The 17,456-nt window shown below is 36.9% G+C and overlaps 1 protein-coding gene across 34 annotated transcripts in view; it reads left to right on the forward strand.

Annotated features, from left to right (window-relative positions):
- The window catches only part of NRXN1 (neurexin 1), a 1,383,669-nt gene that overhangs the window by 699,692 nt on the left and 666,521 nt on the right, over nucleotides 1-17,456 (forward strand). The gene's annotated exons all lie outside the window — the stretch shown is intronic.

The raw sequence follows: 17,456 nt of genomic DNA on the forward strand, positions 1-17,456 counted from the left end.
TTTTTGTAGTATTTTTAATTTCTAATGGTTGCCTTGTTGAGATTTTTTTTTAATTTCCTATATGTTTACATTTCCCTGTAGATTTTAAAAGAGATTTATCTTCTTGCTTTATATTAGTTAATAATAAATTTAATAAGTTTATATCATTAGGATTATAATTTTAATAAATGGTAATAGGCCTCATTATGTTTTTATTATTTACATATCTTCGTGTTCATCTTTGTGTCTTGCTTTTAAAAAAACAATATATTTAAATTTTGCCCTTCAAATACTGTATCATATTTAGCTGCTACTTGTGTGTATATGTTTTCCCTTTAGCCTCATATAGTACACAGGACAAGAATACAGCATTCATAGAATAGTTGCTTGTCCTTTGTCTACATGAGTAGATTAAAAGGCATGTGAATAATCGTTATATAGCAGTAAGGGTAAGGATTTTGGGATCCAGTTACTTGGCATATCAGTGGGAGTTGTATTTTTAACTTTCAGATTAATCACTCTTTATAGCAGTTTATCAGAATGATATAAACCATGAATAATGCTGTATTGATTAATATTTCTGACAAAACCTCTTTGTTGCAAAATATAGCACATGCTTTTTGTTGTACAGACTAAGCATTAAAAAAAAAAAAACAACTGCATGATGAGGTAGGGTATGCCGTGATCAAAAGCTTGAGATTCTAAAAAAAGGCAGGGTGTGAACAGGAATTAAAGTATGAGCAGAGTTTATTTTAGCTCTTGACTAGTCAAGACTCAATTTTCATCAGTAGATATGTGTATTTCAGTGTTGAAGATAGGGTCAAGCTAACATATTCAATTGAACTAAGTTGTTACAGCCTAGCAGTGTAGTAAGATTCACCAGTTATTTTCAAATATTAATCCAACATACTGAATATAAGAAGGAAGAGCAATACAAAGTAAAATAGTGTTTATAATGAGCACACGACCATTGATGATGGAATAGATTCTGTCAGTGCCATCTTCCATAGAATAAGAGCAAACTTAAGGCAATAAACACACACTCAATCCATCATATATACACTTATGTGTGCACAAAGGAAAAAATAGATGTATGTTTTATTAATGATATGCATATATATATATATAGATTAGCAACTTACTGCATACAATTAGGTTATAAAGGAAATAACTTTTCAAGGACAACTAGAAGACTGTAATTTGCTCTGATTTTATTATGGCACATTTTTTAATCCTGGAAACAAACCTGACATATTTATGTCTACATGTGGTAGACGAAAGAGATTTTTTTTGTTTGTTTTTTGCATAAAAAGGTTTTTCACTTTGCTAAAGAACTTTCTCTGCCAAATTTTGCTTAATCTAGTTTTCATGCTTTACATTTGGTTGTGTCAGGTTTTTTTTATCCTCATATACTGTTTAAATATGAAGGAAGTAATTTTCTGTATATAGTTGCTAGACATTTCCCAAGGGGATATCAAAATCCTACCCGAAGTATCATGCTGTTACTGACTAATTTTTTTCTAGAAAATTGTTTGAATTCTGCTCTTGGGTGATAGTAGTGGTGATGACTATGATAAGGCTATTTGTTATTTCTTGTAAATAAGATAAATGTCATTCACTAAACATGTCTCCTGAGTTACCTCTTGCAAATTAGCATTAAAATTACTTTGGAGGAATCTCAGAATACATGCATTTTGATTAATCCTTTATCTTCTAGTGGGTTTTGTGGAAATGTTAGGCAGTTTCTTGATTTATATACTGAATTTTTGGTGTTGCAGATACCTAAGTTCAAATCAGCATTTAAAGCAAATCTCATTTTCATGTCAACTATGATGTGTAGAAGGCTCAATAGTTACTGTGATCTTGAAGACATTTAATTGAGCTGGCAATAAAAATAGCATGCCACACTCTCTTCACTTTTTAAATTGATCAAAATAAATCTTTTTCCTACATCTCACTATTTTTCCATCTGTCACTCAAATGGAATTGGTATATGATAGGTAGGATTTTAGCTAATACTGTAAGAGGTTAATTTTAAAAAGTAAAAATTAAAGCTAACTTTTCATTTTGGATTGAAACCAGTATTTATTCATAAATTCTGGGACTATAGTCTTTTACTGCATGCTGTTCCCTTTGATAGCTAGGAGCTAGAACTTGAGTCCTTGTGCATGGTAAAGTGTGAGTTCTGCTAGGGGCCTGAGAAAACTTATTGAGTAGAAACAAAGCTTTGATTTTTATTATTATTATTACTTTCTTATTGAGGGGGTGAATGTTTTACAGTACAGTCATTTTTTTTTTTTTGAGGTTTGTTGGCTTGTGTGATAATTTTCTATTTCTTCGCTTTTAGCCTGTGTTTGTCAAGTCAAGTGTATCTCCTGCAGACAGCATGCAGTTGTATCATGTTTCTTAATCCACACTCCAACTCTGTGTCTTTTGATGTGTGCGTTCAGACCATTAACATTTAATGTAATTACAGATTTGAGGTATTTCAGTGCTATCATTTTATGTGGTTGTTGAGTGTTCTTGTGTGTGTTTCCTTTCATAACAGTCCCTTTAGTACTTCCTGTAAGGCTGGTTTTGTTGTAATTGATTATTTCAGTTGCTTCTTTTCTGAGAATGCTTTTATTCTTCCCTCCAATTTGAGGGAGAGTCTAGCAGGATAGACTATTCTTGGTTGGAAGCCTCTGTCATTTAGCATTCTATAGATATCTTTCCATTTCCCTCTGGCTTTTAGGGTTGCAGTTGAGAAATCTGCTGATGGTCTTATGGCTTTACCTCTGTATTGTACTCTTTGTTTTTCTCTTGCTACTCAGTAACTTTTTTTTAGTCTTTGTAAGTTTAATTATAATGTGCTTCGGTATATTTATCTCTGGATTTATTTTGCTCAGTATTCTCCAAGTTTCTTTACATTTTTTTTATTATCTTTATTGGATAGAGACAACCAGAAATTGAGAGGGCAAGGGGGTGATAGAGAGGGACAGAGACAGAGATACCTGCAGCCCTGCTTCACCACTTGCAAAGCTTTCCCCCTGCAGGTGGGGACCAGGGGTTCAAACCCAGATCCTTGCTCATTGTAATGTGCACTCAACCACGTTCACCACCGCCTGTCCCCCTTCTCTGAGTTTCTTGTATGTTTCCCATTTTTCATTTGGCAGAAGTTCTCTGATATTATTTCATCAAGTATTTGTTCCCCTGTTTCTTCCTCTTTTTCTGGCAAGCCAATGATTCTAATGTTGTGCTGCTTTAAGTCATCACAGGTCTCTGGTGTCGTTTTCTTGGTCTCCTTTTCTAGATCTGCCAGGTTTTTGTTAGTTTTTCCTACTTCATCTTAGCTCTTGCTGATTCATTCTTCAGTCTCTGTTGTTCTGCTTGAAAGACTTGCAATTCTATTTGTTAGTCCCTTAATTTTTGTCCTTAGTCTCAGCTATTGAATTTTTAGTTAATTAATTGTATGATTTTGCCCTGTTGTTGTGGCTTTTCACTCTGCTATTGTGCTATTTTGCTGTGTTATGTTGGCATTCACTTTGGTTAATACTGCAATTAATTCCTCTATCTTGGCACTTGGTTATTTTCTTTCTTCTAGGTTTTGACTCCTTTTTTCCTTTGGGGTCTCATCTGCTGGCCTTCCCTTTTCCTTGGGGTTTTCTTCCATGAGCTTTATCAGTTCCATGTAGAGTAGTCTGTCATGTTCCACTTCAAAGATTTTAATTATCTCTGCTTTATTAAAGTTTTTTTTTTCATTTTTTTCTTAATTTGTTGGTGGGCCATACTTTCTAGGTCTCCCCACTCTGCCTATTGCCAGCACACTTCAGGTTACCCTGTGGTCTCAGGAATAGGAGGTTGGTTAGTGGTCTTCCACACTGAGAGGAGATTACTTGGGGCACACACAAAGTGGCCCCTGGGTTAGTAAGTATTCTCAAAGTTATTCAGTAAGACACTGAGTGGGTCACCGGGCAGGGAAGGTTGAGGGAGTTCTTTGGATGGTTGGTGGCATAAAGTCCAGTCCTAGATAGAAGGTCACCTGATGGTCTGTGGGGTGGTGGGGGGGGCATTTGAGGTCTGGCAGGTGCATGAGGGAGCTCAGCAGTTCCTGGATGCCTCTTTGCAGAGGAGGTGTAACTTGTTTTTCTCTGGGCCTGGTATGCAGAGTCTAGTGGTACAAGAGGGGATTCAAAGATTGTGGTGGGTCCCAGTGTTATTTATTTATTTATTTATTTATTTATTTATTTGTTTATTAGTTTATTTATTTTGAGGCCACAAAAACAATATAGTCTTTGTGAAGACACAGAGCCCCAGCAATAACCCTGGTGGAAAAAAAGTTTTAATAAATCCTCAATTATCAATAATATTTTTTTCTTAGGAATTTCCTTTTCTTAAAATTTCTTTATTGGGGGATTAATGGTTTATAGTCAACAGTAAAATACAATAGTTTGTGCATATATAACATTTCCCAGTTTTCCATATAACAATTCAACTTTCACTAGATCCTTCTATGCCATCCTTCTCTGCCATCATGTTCCAGGACCTGAACCCTCCCCCTTTACCTATCCCAGAAGTATTTTTATTTTATTTTTATTTATAAAAAGGAAACACTGACAAAAAACATAGGACAAGAGGGGTACAACTCCACACAGTTCCTACCACCAGAACTCCATGTCTCATCCACTCCCCTGATAGCTTTCCTATTCTTTATCCTTCTAGGAGTATGGACCCAGGGTCATTATGGGGTATAGAAGGTGGAAGGTCTGGCTTCTGTAATGGCTTCCCCGCTGAACATGGACGTTGACAGGTTGATCCATACTCCCAGCCTGTTTCTCTCTTTCCCTAATGGGGCAGGGTTCTGGGGAAGCAGGGCTCCAGGACATATTGGTGGGGTCGTCTGCCCAGGGAAATCTGGTTGGCATCACAGTAGCATCTGGAACCTGGTGGCTGAAAGAAGAATTAACCTATGGAGCCAAATTATTGACTAATCATGAACCGAAAGGTTGGATTAGTGCAGATGAAGATTTGGTGGTCTCCATTTTATAGATAGCTAGTATGCCTATTTTAGGTATATTCCAAAGGGCACATGACTATACTAGTTTTGTTTGTTTGTTTTGAGCCTAATACCTGATATGCAGGTGGATCCAAGTTATTGTCTGGGGAGATGATGTCATGGCTGGAAAAAGGACCAGAAAGCTGGGTCAGGGAAGAGAGTAGCTCCCAAATATGGGAAAGGTATATAAGTATTACTGACTATAAACCCCATCAATTTGATCTGGTCTGGGGCCCATATTCAGTTTAGGAGCCTATGTGACCTCTGCATCCCTGTAGATCTGAGCTCACATTCTGTGGTCATAAGTAGGAATGTTCCAGGCTGCCCCAATTTCAGGACTCATCATCTTCCTCAAGTGGAACATAGAATATGTTGTCCAGCCTCCCTTTGGAGGATGGAATATTCCCAGAGTCTTTTTACTTTGGTGCAATACATTAACTCTAGTCCAAATTCAATAATTTCCTTTTTTAAAAAAAATTATTATCTTTATTTATTTATTGGAGAGAGTCACACAGACATGGAGAAGAAGGAGGAGACAGACAGGGAGAGAGAGAGACACCTGAAACACCGATTCACCACTTGCAAAGTTTTCTCCCTACAGGTGGGGACTGGGGGCTTCAACCCAGATCCTTGAGCATTGTAATGTGTGCGCTTAGCCAGATGCACTACCACCTGGCTCACAGTAGTCTTCAAATTCATAATTTATTTTTAAAATTTTTTAATTCACTATCTTTATTTATTGTATAGAGACAGTCAGAAATTGCGAGGGGAGGGTGAGATAGGGAGAGAGACAGAGAAACACCTGCAGACTTGCTTCATGACTCATGAAGCTTTTGCCCTGCAGGTGGGAACATGGGTCCTTGTGCATTTTAGCATGTGAACTCAATCAGGTACACCACCATCCAGCCCCAAATTTACCAATTTAGAGTTCATGAACCATCATTGGTCTGGTTCTAACTTTAGTTTATACCCATTTATATTGTACAGTCTTATCCTTATATCTTCTTACTGACAATTAACTTACTTAGAACTTTCTAAGCAGCATTACATCTTCCAATTTCCTCCCCATTGCTGATTGCTTCTTATTGGGAATGCACTCATTCTACCTGGAATATGTTACTTTTGCTATCTCTGTAGAAGTGTGATTTCATTTTCAATCTCTACTTAAACTGTTTCAATTGAATAATTTCTTCATTCCCTGATGGAACTTAGCCTTCCTTCTGAAATCTTTGAGCAGCAGCGTAGAGCACTTACGTGTTACCTTTCTCATAAGTATAACCATTCATTGAGAAATTGCTGTGCCAGGTCTGAGGTAAGAGTTTACATTGATTATATAAAAATCTACATGTTACCTTTTCATGCACTTGCAGACACAGTCATTAAACCATTGTGTTATACACACATCCTCTTTACAACCTGTGGTCCAGGGTAGAATGTAAGCACATTAGCTAATTTAGTGTCAGGTTGGGGAAGATGAATATTGCTATCATCACATGGAAAATAGAGAACATAATAGCTTTGTCATATTACCTTAGTATAGAAATGGTGTGTGCAAAATTACAGTTCAGCTTCAGTGATATCTGTTACCAACAGAGAATAATACATCATAGGGCTGCTATTTTAGTGCTAGGAATTGTGGGCACTGCCATTAAAAAACTATTTTCAGAATTCTAAACTTTGTCAAAAGAAAACCTTGCTGACAGGAGTTTATTGTATCTTTTGTATGAAAATTAAAAATGTTCACTGAAACAAGGATGAACTAGATTTGATTGTGGTTTGTTACCATGACATTAAAAGATATCTCCAGCTTGGTTTCATTTTTTTATTAATTTAATAATGATTGACAAGACCATAGGACAAGAGAGGTACAATTCTACACAATTCCCACCACCAGAACTGCGTATCCCATCCCCTCCATTGGAAGCTTTCTTATTCTTTAACCAACTCTTTGAACATGGACTCAGGATCATTATGGGGTGCAGAAGGTGAAAGGTCTGGTTTCTGTAATTGCTTCTCCTCTGGATATGGGCGTTGGCAGGTCAATCCATACTCCCAGCCTGTTTTATTTCTTTCCCTAGTGAGGCAGGGCTCTGAAGAGATGGGGTTCCAGAGTACATTGGTGAGGTTGTCTGCCCAGGGAAGTCAAGTTGACATCATGGTAGCATCTACAACTTGGTGGCTGAAAAAGCATTAAGATAAAGCCGAACAAGTCATTTAATAATCAAGAATCTAAAGGTAAGACGATAGCAGATGAGACTTGGGGTCTCCATTTTGGAAAAGTTAGTAGGTCTATTTTGGGTATATTCCAAGGGCCCATGACTACTAACTTTTTCTCTTCATTTTAAAAATAATTTTTATTTGTTAGTAATAGTTTGTTATAAGATTGTAAGATTACTATGTATACTACCACGCCACACCCAACACCAAAGTTCTGTAGCCCCACCCTCCCTCCTCCCAAAGATAACTACCACAATTCTCACAAGTCTAAAGGCAATTTACTTGCTTTGGTTTTGTTTGGATTTTTTTTTTTTTGGCAAGTTATAAAAATCAGATCTCTAGATTCCACATTTTTAAAGGATGTTTCTGTACCAACCCACAAACCAACACAGACTCAATAGGTTGGAGGTAATTAAGTTTTATTGAGAAATTAGAAGTTCAGAATTATAGGTAAGTTTAGGCCAGTAAAACAGGCATACAATGCAGAGACAACACCAAAAGACAAGGATAAATCCCAGCTGAGAGATCCCAGGCCGGTGTACCAGATTTGGTCCCATTGTGCTGAGATCCTGAGGCTTGGAACCTGTCTTCTTTTAAAGGGAAAATTGAGTGGGGGTCTGTAGAGGGCTACATGACTTACATGTCATGGCTGAACTCAGAACAAACATTTCAAAACTAACTTACAGCGCCAGAGAGCAAGCAGGGTTTTACAGAAGCTAAACAAGTGGGTTAACAGATAACTGGGAGATACAAAGGCTACAGGGAAAGGTATCTTCTGGGTAAACAGATAACTGAGAGATAGAAAGGTTACAGGGCGAGGTATCTTCTGAATAAACATTCCAGTTTGCCAGAAACTGAACTAGGGCAAAGGGTACATTCCTACATTATCTAGGTTTCTAAATGTCTCCTCTACTTTAATTTTGAGTGAGATCATCTGGTAGTTGTCTTTCATCTCTACTTTTTTTCATTAAGCATAATCACCTTGAGTTCCATCCATTTTTTAAAAAATTATTTATTTTTCTTTTATTAGGGGAATTAATGATTTATAGTCAACAGTAAAATATAGTAGTTTGTACATGTATAACATTTCTCAGTTTTCCACATAATGTTAGGAAAACCAACCTTGGAATCTCACTAGAAAACCCAAAACTGGAGCCAGGATTGAATGAAGGAGGAAGGATTTTGCACAGGTCTGAAAGTCAAAATTATTCTGCAAACATTTGACCTGGGACAAAGTTTCACCATCCCTTATTTACCTATATGGCTGGATGGTAGCAAACTTATGAGCTTACAGAGCAGATATTGGCATGTTAGGTTCTGACCCAGTTTTCTTCCCTGTTCCCCTCAGCAAAGAGGATGCAAGTTTTACCAAAGCTAAAACTGTTCACTTTTTTCCCCCTTTAACTCTCCACACATGTTCAGCCCTTATCTGCTAAATATACAGAAAGCCCCCTTTGATTGTCAGAAGACCTTAGCTAAGTGTGATAGTTGCTGCTGCTTTGTGGTTAGCTCATCCTGTTTCTTCTTTCCTTCTTGCCCCTCTTCTGTTCAACTCTCCTTATCTCACTTTCTCCTTCCATTCAACTTACATCTATCCATCTTGTCCAACTTTTTTTTACCAATAACAATTCAACCCCCACTAGGTCTTGGTAGCCATCATGTTCCAGAACCTGAACTCCCCTCACCCCACACCCAAGTCCTTTACTTTGGTGCAATATACCAAATCCAGTCCAAGTTCTGTTTTGTTTCCCCTTCTGTTTTTTTTTTCTTTTCAACTTATGTCTGTGAGTGAGATCATCTCATATTCATCCTTCTCTTTCTGACTTATCTCACTTAACATGATTCCTTCAAGCTCCAGAGTTCCATACATTTTCCCTCAGAGGATGCAATATAATCTTTTTTGATTGGAGAATAGTATTCTATGGAATGAATACCCCATAACTTGTTTGACCTCAGTCTCTTCATTTATAAAATGAAAATTGGAGCCGTTCAATAGCACACCTGGTTGAGCGCATGTTACAAGTTCGAGCCCCCAGTCCCCACCTGCAGGGGGAAAGCTTTGCAAGTGGTGAAGCAGTGCTGCAGGTGTTTCTGTCTCTCTCCCTCTCTATTTTCCCCTTCTCTCTTGACTCCTGGCTGTCTTTATCCATTAAAAAAATATACTTAATAAAAATTTAAAAAACAAAGGTTTGTAGAAGAAATAAAGTTTTATAAATTGCACATGATATGCATATAATACTTGATATTTGTGTGGTTAGCAGTAAAATGTGTTGATTTACAACCAGGTGTACCACTAACCAGCCCCAATACTTTGTAAATTTTCATTTTATTTTTAAAATATTTTATTTGTGTATGTATTTTTGCAGAGACAGAGAGAAACTGAGAAGGAAGGGAGACAGTGAGGGAGTGAAAGATACCTGCAGTATTGCTTCACTGCTCAGAAAAATTTCTCCTTGCAGGTAGGGACCAGGGGCTTGAACCTGGGTCCTTGTGCACTGTAATGCACTGTAATGTCTAGGTGCACCACTGCACGGCCCCAATTTTTATTTTATAAATGAAGAGATTGAGGCATGAATAACTTAAATACCTTCTTTGGGCTAAAATGACTAGTAATTAGCACAAGCTGAATTTGAATGTCAGTCTGTCTAATTTCCTGCCCACATCCTCACTTGCACCTACAATTCCTTTCAAAGAGGGATAGATTCAATGCCAGTGCTTTTGAAATTCTCCAGTTGCAAATTTCCTTAGAGACATTAGTAATGACTGGCAATTAACATTGTGTCTTTTTCCCCATCCTCACCTGACTCTGGATTCTTAGATTTAAATTTAAGCACGAGGGTACATGAAACATGCTCAGTTGCCATTTCTAAAGATGAATTAAGAATTCATAGTTGTCTAAGACATACTGTCATTAACTTCTAGTTCTTTTATTAAAAAGGTACTGATTATGAAAGAGAGATGGGAATTTTCTGTGATTTGTCTTTGACAGTCTGAGCTCCTCAAAAATAATAATTTAGTATTTGAAAATGAAGTCAGGTAAATATTCCCCAAGATTCCTTATCTTGAATCCAGTGCATGTTGTATATTATAGGAAATGAGTAGCTTAGTTAGATTAGGAATTGTGCTGATCACTGTGCATGTGTTATTTATGTTGATGACTTATCAGTTTCCACTATCCAGTTACTGAAGCAAAAAGAAAATAAATCAAGTCAGAAGTTAGGCGTATGATCTTTTGAAGGCTTTTGGAAGATATGTGTGGAAATGGAATTCATGAGGCTTTACTGTGAAATTAATAGTAAAGTTCAAGGGTCCTTGTATTCATAGGGAGGTTAACAAAACTCATGGGAAATGTGCAGAGTCCAGAAAAAGGTCATGACAAAAATAGCTTTGTGCTTGCATTCAAGAATGATTCTCGTCATAAAGGAAAAATATTACTGGGAAGAAATGTACTTGGCTCAGTGATCTTTCTTCCTTTCCTGAACTAAAGCATTCTCTGCCTTTAATGAGATTTACTGTAGCAATTAAAAAATAGTAAGATCATTTTATGGGGAAGAATCATGGTCTCCTGTCTAGCCCAGTGCTGTTATACATTGTTACTTCTCTGGTAGTATTCTACAATAGTGTAAAATACAAGGCCATCTGGATACCATGAAGTGTGTGATTTTAACAGCCCTAATGATCTAAATTCACATCTCTTAGAAAATGGCCTGCCGAGCCTGAGGTTTAATCTCCACAGAATTTGGTAAGATTGGAACGTTCAAAGGCATTTCTTAACTTGAAATGACTGCAGAATGAGACAGTTTCATAAAAGGATGAGCTGATATAGTAGGATGTTACAAAAAATGGTTTATGAACAAGGAAGAGGCTGCATTTGACAGAGATAGTGGACACAGTATTCATGTAGGTGTGAATCTCAGTCAGAAGTTGAAAAACAAGATCAGAAGAGAAAACACAAGTAGAACCTGAACTGGAATTGGTATATTGCACCAAAGTAAAAAGACTTTGGGGTGGGTGGCGGGAGGGCAGGGGGGGAAGGAATACAGGTACAAGAAAGATGACAGAGGACCTAGTGGGGGGTTGTATTGTTATATGGAAAACTGGGAGATGTTATACATGTACAAACTATTGTATTTATTATCGAATGTGAAACATTAATTCCCCAATAAAGAAATTAAAATAAATAAATATGTAACTTATGACCCTTTAGGGAGAGAAACAGATGGAATATGTAGTTTAAAAGAAGGAACACTTTTTTTTAACTTGGGTTGCATAGTGTATATTTTGTTATTTGGCATCTTCTGCCACTAAGCAATCAAGGTCATATCTAGTTCAAGCAACTCAGAGCATTGTGATGGTGCTTACTGAAAGCATGTCTGTGAACAGCTTTTCTGTGCTCTTGCATGATGCGTAAATTTCTCAGCTATTTTTTCATGTCACATCCTTGATGGTCACTGGAACACTCAATTTTAATGTACCCAGAACTGAGGATCTGGATCCATATAGTCATGACACTCTCAAAGTAAAATAGTGTTGCTGAGTCTGTGGAGTACATCCTCTAGGGCATCAATCATGAATCTGCTCTCTTAGGTCCTATTCAGGACAAAAGCTCCATTTCACTAAATTAAAAACAGAAAAGTGTCAGAGAAATAGCCATTTCCTCTCAGCCACAGGAGATATCAGAGAAGTAATTAAACTGGATTTTAGTTTGTCAGGCACATCCCTTTTATTGACAGTGACAATAATTCTGTAAATCAAAACCTGGAAGCATTTTTCAGTGTTGTTGAAGTGCAAAAGATAAAAACTTAAGGTTCTTCAAATTATATCTCATGAAGCTAAAATTGATTTTGGAAAGTATTCTGAGAGGCTTCTTCCTGAATCATAAGTGCAGTTTCATTTCTGGAATTGGGTAACTTCAAGCTATAGGAAGATGCTTTTTTTTTTTTTTTTAAGGTGAGTTCCTTGAAACTGTGTTGTTATATCACCAAACAGAGTAGGTTCAGTACTCAGTCTAACTCATGGCTTTAAAGTCAACTAGAAAGTCTTTTCTACCTGCTCCTAATATTTCCTTTTCTTGTGTTGTTAATAGCTTTTCATAGACTTCACTTCCACTTATTCTTGCTTCTTTAATTTGACATTTAAACTTTTCAACATTATTTTTGCACTACATTTTTTATATTTCTCGCAGTGCTTAGTATATATTAAATAGCAAACAATATTTTGAGGGTTGTTGTCTTCAGGGCACCATTAACTGATTTTTTTTTTAACTCTGCAGGGCAGCATCTTTTAAAATTTTTTTGTTTATTTATTTATTGAATAGAACCAGAAAGAAACTGAGATGGAAGGGGGAGATAGGGAGAGAGACAGATAAATAGATGGGGGGGAGAGAGAGAGAGAGCGAGAGAGAGTGAGAGATGCAGCCCTGCCTCACTGCTTATGAAGCTTTGTCCTTGCAGGTGGGGAACAGGGACTTGAATTCTGGTTTTTGCATAGTATCAATTACACTTAACCAGGTGTTCCACCACCCTGCCTCAGTTAATTACCTTATTTTTAAGAGTAGTTTTTAATTCATATCAACTTAAAAGAAAGGTACAGAAGGGGCTAGGTGGTGGCACACCTGGTTGAGTGCACATGTTACAGTGCACAAGGATCCAGTTTCGAGCCCCCAGCCCCCACCTGCGGGGGGAATGCTTTGCAAGAGGTGAAGCAGTGTTGCAGATGTCTCTCTGTCTCTCCTTCTGTATCACCCCCTTCCTTCTCAATTTCTGGCTGTCTCTATCCAGTAAATAATATATAAAGATAATTTAAATTTTAAAAAAAGATAGAGACTTTTTTCATGTCTTTTGGCTACACACTTGCTTTGTTTCCCCCATAACCAACACAGAGAGCACACTTACAACAATTGTTGAGCCTGCATTTCCACATCATGTTCATCAAAAGTTTATATTTTAGTATTAAATATTTTTTTTAGTATGACCATCATGAAAATTGTTTTACTTTTTCACATTGCTAGAGATTTCCATATGCTCAATTCCACTACTCCTAGCTAACTTTTTTATTTAAAGTTCAGGGAGAGAGGAAATAGAGAAAAGCAGAGACAGCACAGCACTTCTCCACCACACATGAAGCTGTCCCTGGTGCTGTCTCTGGTGGTCCCATGTGGTGTGGGGTCCTTCTGCGTAGTGAAAATGACCTGTCTCCTGCCTGCCTCCCCCCCCCCAGCCTACAATTCTTTCAGAAAAAGATATACATATTGTATCTGTCAGCTATTATGTGTTATATAATATATAATAGATGATGTTATATAATAGATGATGTTACAGTGAGTGCTTTTGTAATTTTATTTTTGAAAATTAAAAGCTTGTATGTAATTAGAGTCTTACATAGCTGTAAAGAAGTGCCTGGACTAAGCATGGCTATGCTTACATAGAGAAATAGGTGCATGTGTGTTTTCTTTCATATCACAGAGGAGATGAATTTAGCAAACATGGCTTTCTCATTTCAAGTCTACTGAATTCCTGTGTTGTATATTATCACATTAAATTTAACAGATTCTGAAACCTCTAGTTATTTCAAGATAACTATTTTTTATTCAGTTTACTTTTTTTCTCAGTAATTAGCTGATACCTGCAGGTATAATCACTGTAAAATAGTACACTGTTTATTTCTTTTTTTAAAATATTTCATATTTTTCCATATTTTTTAGTGTTAGTATATTCTTCCTAGTGATAATATAGACTGTAGGAAGTAGAGTGATATTGTTTGGATTTTTGTTTTCTTTTTTCCCTTTCTTTCTTCCTTTTTTTTTTTTAGCCTCCAGGGTTATTACTGGGGCTGGGTGCCTGCACTATGAATCCACTGCTCCTGGTGGCCATCTTTTTTCCATTGTTGTTGCTGCTGCTATTATTGCTGCTGTTGTTGTTGGATAGGACAGAGAGAAATTGAGAGAGGAGAGGAAGACAGAGCAGGAGAGAGAAAGAAAGACACCTGCAGACATGCTTCACTGCTTGTGAGGCAATCTCTCTGTCAGTGGGTAACTGGAGGTTTGAACTGGGATGCATGCACTGGTCTTATCACTTCGAACTATGTGTACTTAACCCAGTGCTACTGTAAGACCCCCATCTCAATATTGTTTGTTTTATAATAGCATACCATTCATGTGCTCTTATCTAGTTCAACAAGATCCTTAAAGATTTTCTAAATGTCACCTTTACAACAGTCCTAGAAGATCCAAGTGCCCATTTCATTTTGTATTAATGAAATTCAAAATATTCTTTTCCATTCTATATTAAATATGATAAAGATGGCCGTTAGTTAGCAGTGCAAAGTGCAAGAAACTCATTTGTTATAATTTCTCTGACTCAGTATTTTAAAAAAATTTGCCTGAAAATTGTTTTGATAGGGTAATGAATATAGTCTACCTCCCATTCTACTGGGACCATAATTGATCTCTCATATCAATAGTAACAGTATCAGAAACATAATAGGTTTAGTTGTTGTAGAGGTTAGGAATGAGGGAAAGTATCCTTAAAAAATAAATTCAAAGAATACTAAGTTGTCTAAAGCAAAGAAAAAAAAAGTAGTAATCTGAAGGAATTGAGGTAAATAGAAGCCCCCAAAGTGTGGTGCCTGACTGGACCAGCAAAGACAGTAAAGGCTTTGAATTTATTAGACCTTCTCATGTCTTCATATTCCAGTACTGAATTGGAAACTAGATTGAACCCTCAGTACCTATTGTGTGACCCTCTAGATAGTTCAGATGCATTCCTAAGTTTAAAGGCTATTAGGTTTGATTATCTCTATAAAGTCATCTTCTTAGCTCTCTATTCTCCAGATAATGAAAACTTTTATTTAGTAAGATAAAAGTAATTCTGCCTAACTAGAGTTTCTAAGTGCAATATCATAATTAGGTTCATGACACAGTGCTGATGCAATCTTGCATATTAAACTCATGGTGATTTGAAAAGATAATAGATTTCAATTGTTATTATCTGCCTCCTCAATTGCTAGTAATCTTAAGAATGTTTGAAAAATTCCCACTCACACAGATCATGCTATGAAAAGGACACATGCACATGTCTTTATTCCTTGCCTTTTGGTTTCTTCAGAATAATACTCTGATAATTTATATAGAGTGAGAAATCAAGTTCTGTTCTTGCTTGTAAACAGATTTTTTTAGTTTATTAGTGATTTAATATTAATTTACAAAATTATAAGACAACAGGAATGTAATCCTACACTATTCCTGCCAGCAGAATTCTGTATCCCCATTCCCTCCACTGGAAACTGCTGTAGATTACAGATAAGGGTTGACTATTATTTCTATAGCTACTTGTCGATCTATATTTTTTCACCCATTTTTTCTATGGTCCTAACTCCTCCTCTTCCTTTCTAAGTCACATTACTACTTTTGAGTTTACTTCCTTCTTTTTTCCTCTTCTTTCTTGGGGTCCTGTAGGAATTGAGTTTAGAGCCCTCTAGTCATCTTTCCATAAGATATGCCCTCCTCTTGGAAGTATGAACCAAAATTCTTTGAGGGGGTGCAGAAAAGTTCGGGCTTATGTAGCTGCTTCTCTACTGACAATGGACATTGGCAGGTCAATTCATACCCCAGTCTGTTTCTATCTTTGCCTAGTGTGGTAGGGCTCTAGAGAGGTGAGGTTCCAGGACACATTGATGAGATCTTCTGTCCAGGGAGTTTAGGATGGAATCATAGTAGCTTCTGCAAGTTGGTAGTCATAAGACAGTAAGATATAAAGTAGGGCAAATTGTTTAATAAACAGGAACCAAAAAGAAGGAATAGAGCAAATTAGAATAGGGCTTTTTTAGAGTGAAAAAGAAACTAGAAAGTCTATTTTAGGTGTGTTCATAGGGGCCCATGACTTTAATAATTTTTATTTAAGCTTGATAGCTGACATGGAAGTGGACTAAAAGTATTGTTTGGGAAGATGGTGTCAGAGTTGAGACTATAACTAGAGAGCTGGACTAGGGCAGAGAGTAGCTCCCTAACTTGGAGAAAATATATAGATACAATTAACTGTTTACTGCATCAATCTAACCAAAGGCCCATATATTTATATTTAGCACTGGAGCCTGTATAACCTCTGAGATTTTAACCTAGGAGAAATGTGAGTCAATAGAATTACTGTCAAAAAGTCATACAGATGAAATAACATCATATTCAAATTGTCTTTTTCACAGCCTAAACCAGTTTGCAGTTTTACCTACCTTACCACTTTCTAAGTAAATGTGGTCCTAGGCACACATTCATGCCTGAGAACTCAGAAGACCCACTTCAGTTCCCAACACTATTATATGTCAGATCTGAGTAGTTCTTTGGACTCTCTCCATCTCTCTCTCTCTCTCTCTTTCATAAAAACATGTAAATGTTGTTTTAGAAAAGTCTGACCCTGCTTTACTTGAGATTTTTTCAAATTTGGATTTCCTTTCCGTTAGCAAATGTCTCATATCTAGTAAGACCTTCATATCTACCTATCTATTTACCTTTCTACTTTCCTTTTTTTAGTAGAAATAGGGAGGGGGTTAAACAAAACATAGCACTGCAGCTCCCTTCAGCAGTCATGTGGGGAGTGGGGGCTCAAATCCGAGTCTTTGCACATGTACTATATGAGCTTAACTGGGTGCACCACTGCCAATACTGTATGTATTTTCCCATTTGATATATAAATACATATAGATATTCCCCATTTTGGTCATAAGAATATTACTGGGACTCCATTCCTGCATGATGTCACTGCTCCTAGGGGCTTTTTTTTTTTTTTTTTTTTTCACTTACCTTTCTACCTTCTTTTTTTTTTTTTTTGGTAGGAATAGGGAGAGAGTTAAACAAAACATAGCACTGCAACTCCCTTCAACATGGTGGGGTCTGGACTTCAACATAGGTTCCTCACATGGCACAGCAGCACACTATCTAAGTGAGCTGTCTCATTGGCCCAGATCTTCATATTTGTATTTAGTCATATAGGAAGATCTATATGCAGGTGTTCTTCCACTGAGATCCAAGAGCAGGTCTTGAGACCTGCTCTTGGTGGGCCTCCGTTTCCTCACTTGAAATTTGGTTGGCCTTCTCTTTAAGGTTCCTAGAGCTCCAGGGATTTATGATTCATTGTTACTATGTTCTTTCTCTTCATTTTTTTTCTAACCCTCACACCTATTTTTATTCAGTTTAAAACTCTTCTAAGATGCAGTCTACAGTTCACTCATATCA

Source organism: Erinaceus europaeus, chromosome 3 (genome assembly GCF_950295315.1).
Source record: "Erinaceus europaeus chromosome 3, mEriEur2.1, whole genome shotgun sequence".
Taxonomy (NCBI): domain Eukaryota; kingdom Metazoa; phylum Chordata; class Mammalia; order Eulipotyphla; family Erinaceidae; genus Erinaceus; species Erinaceus europaeus.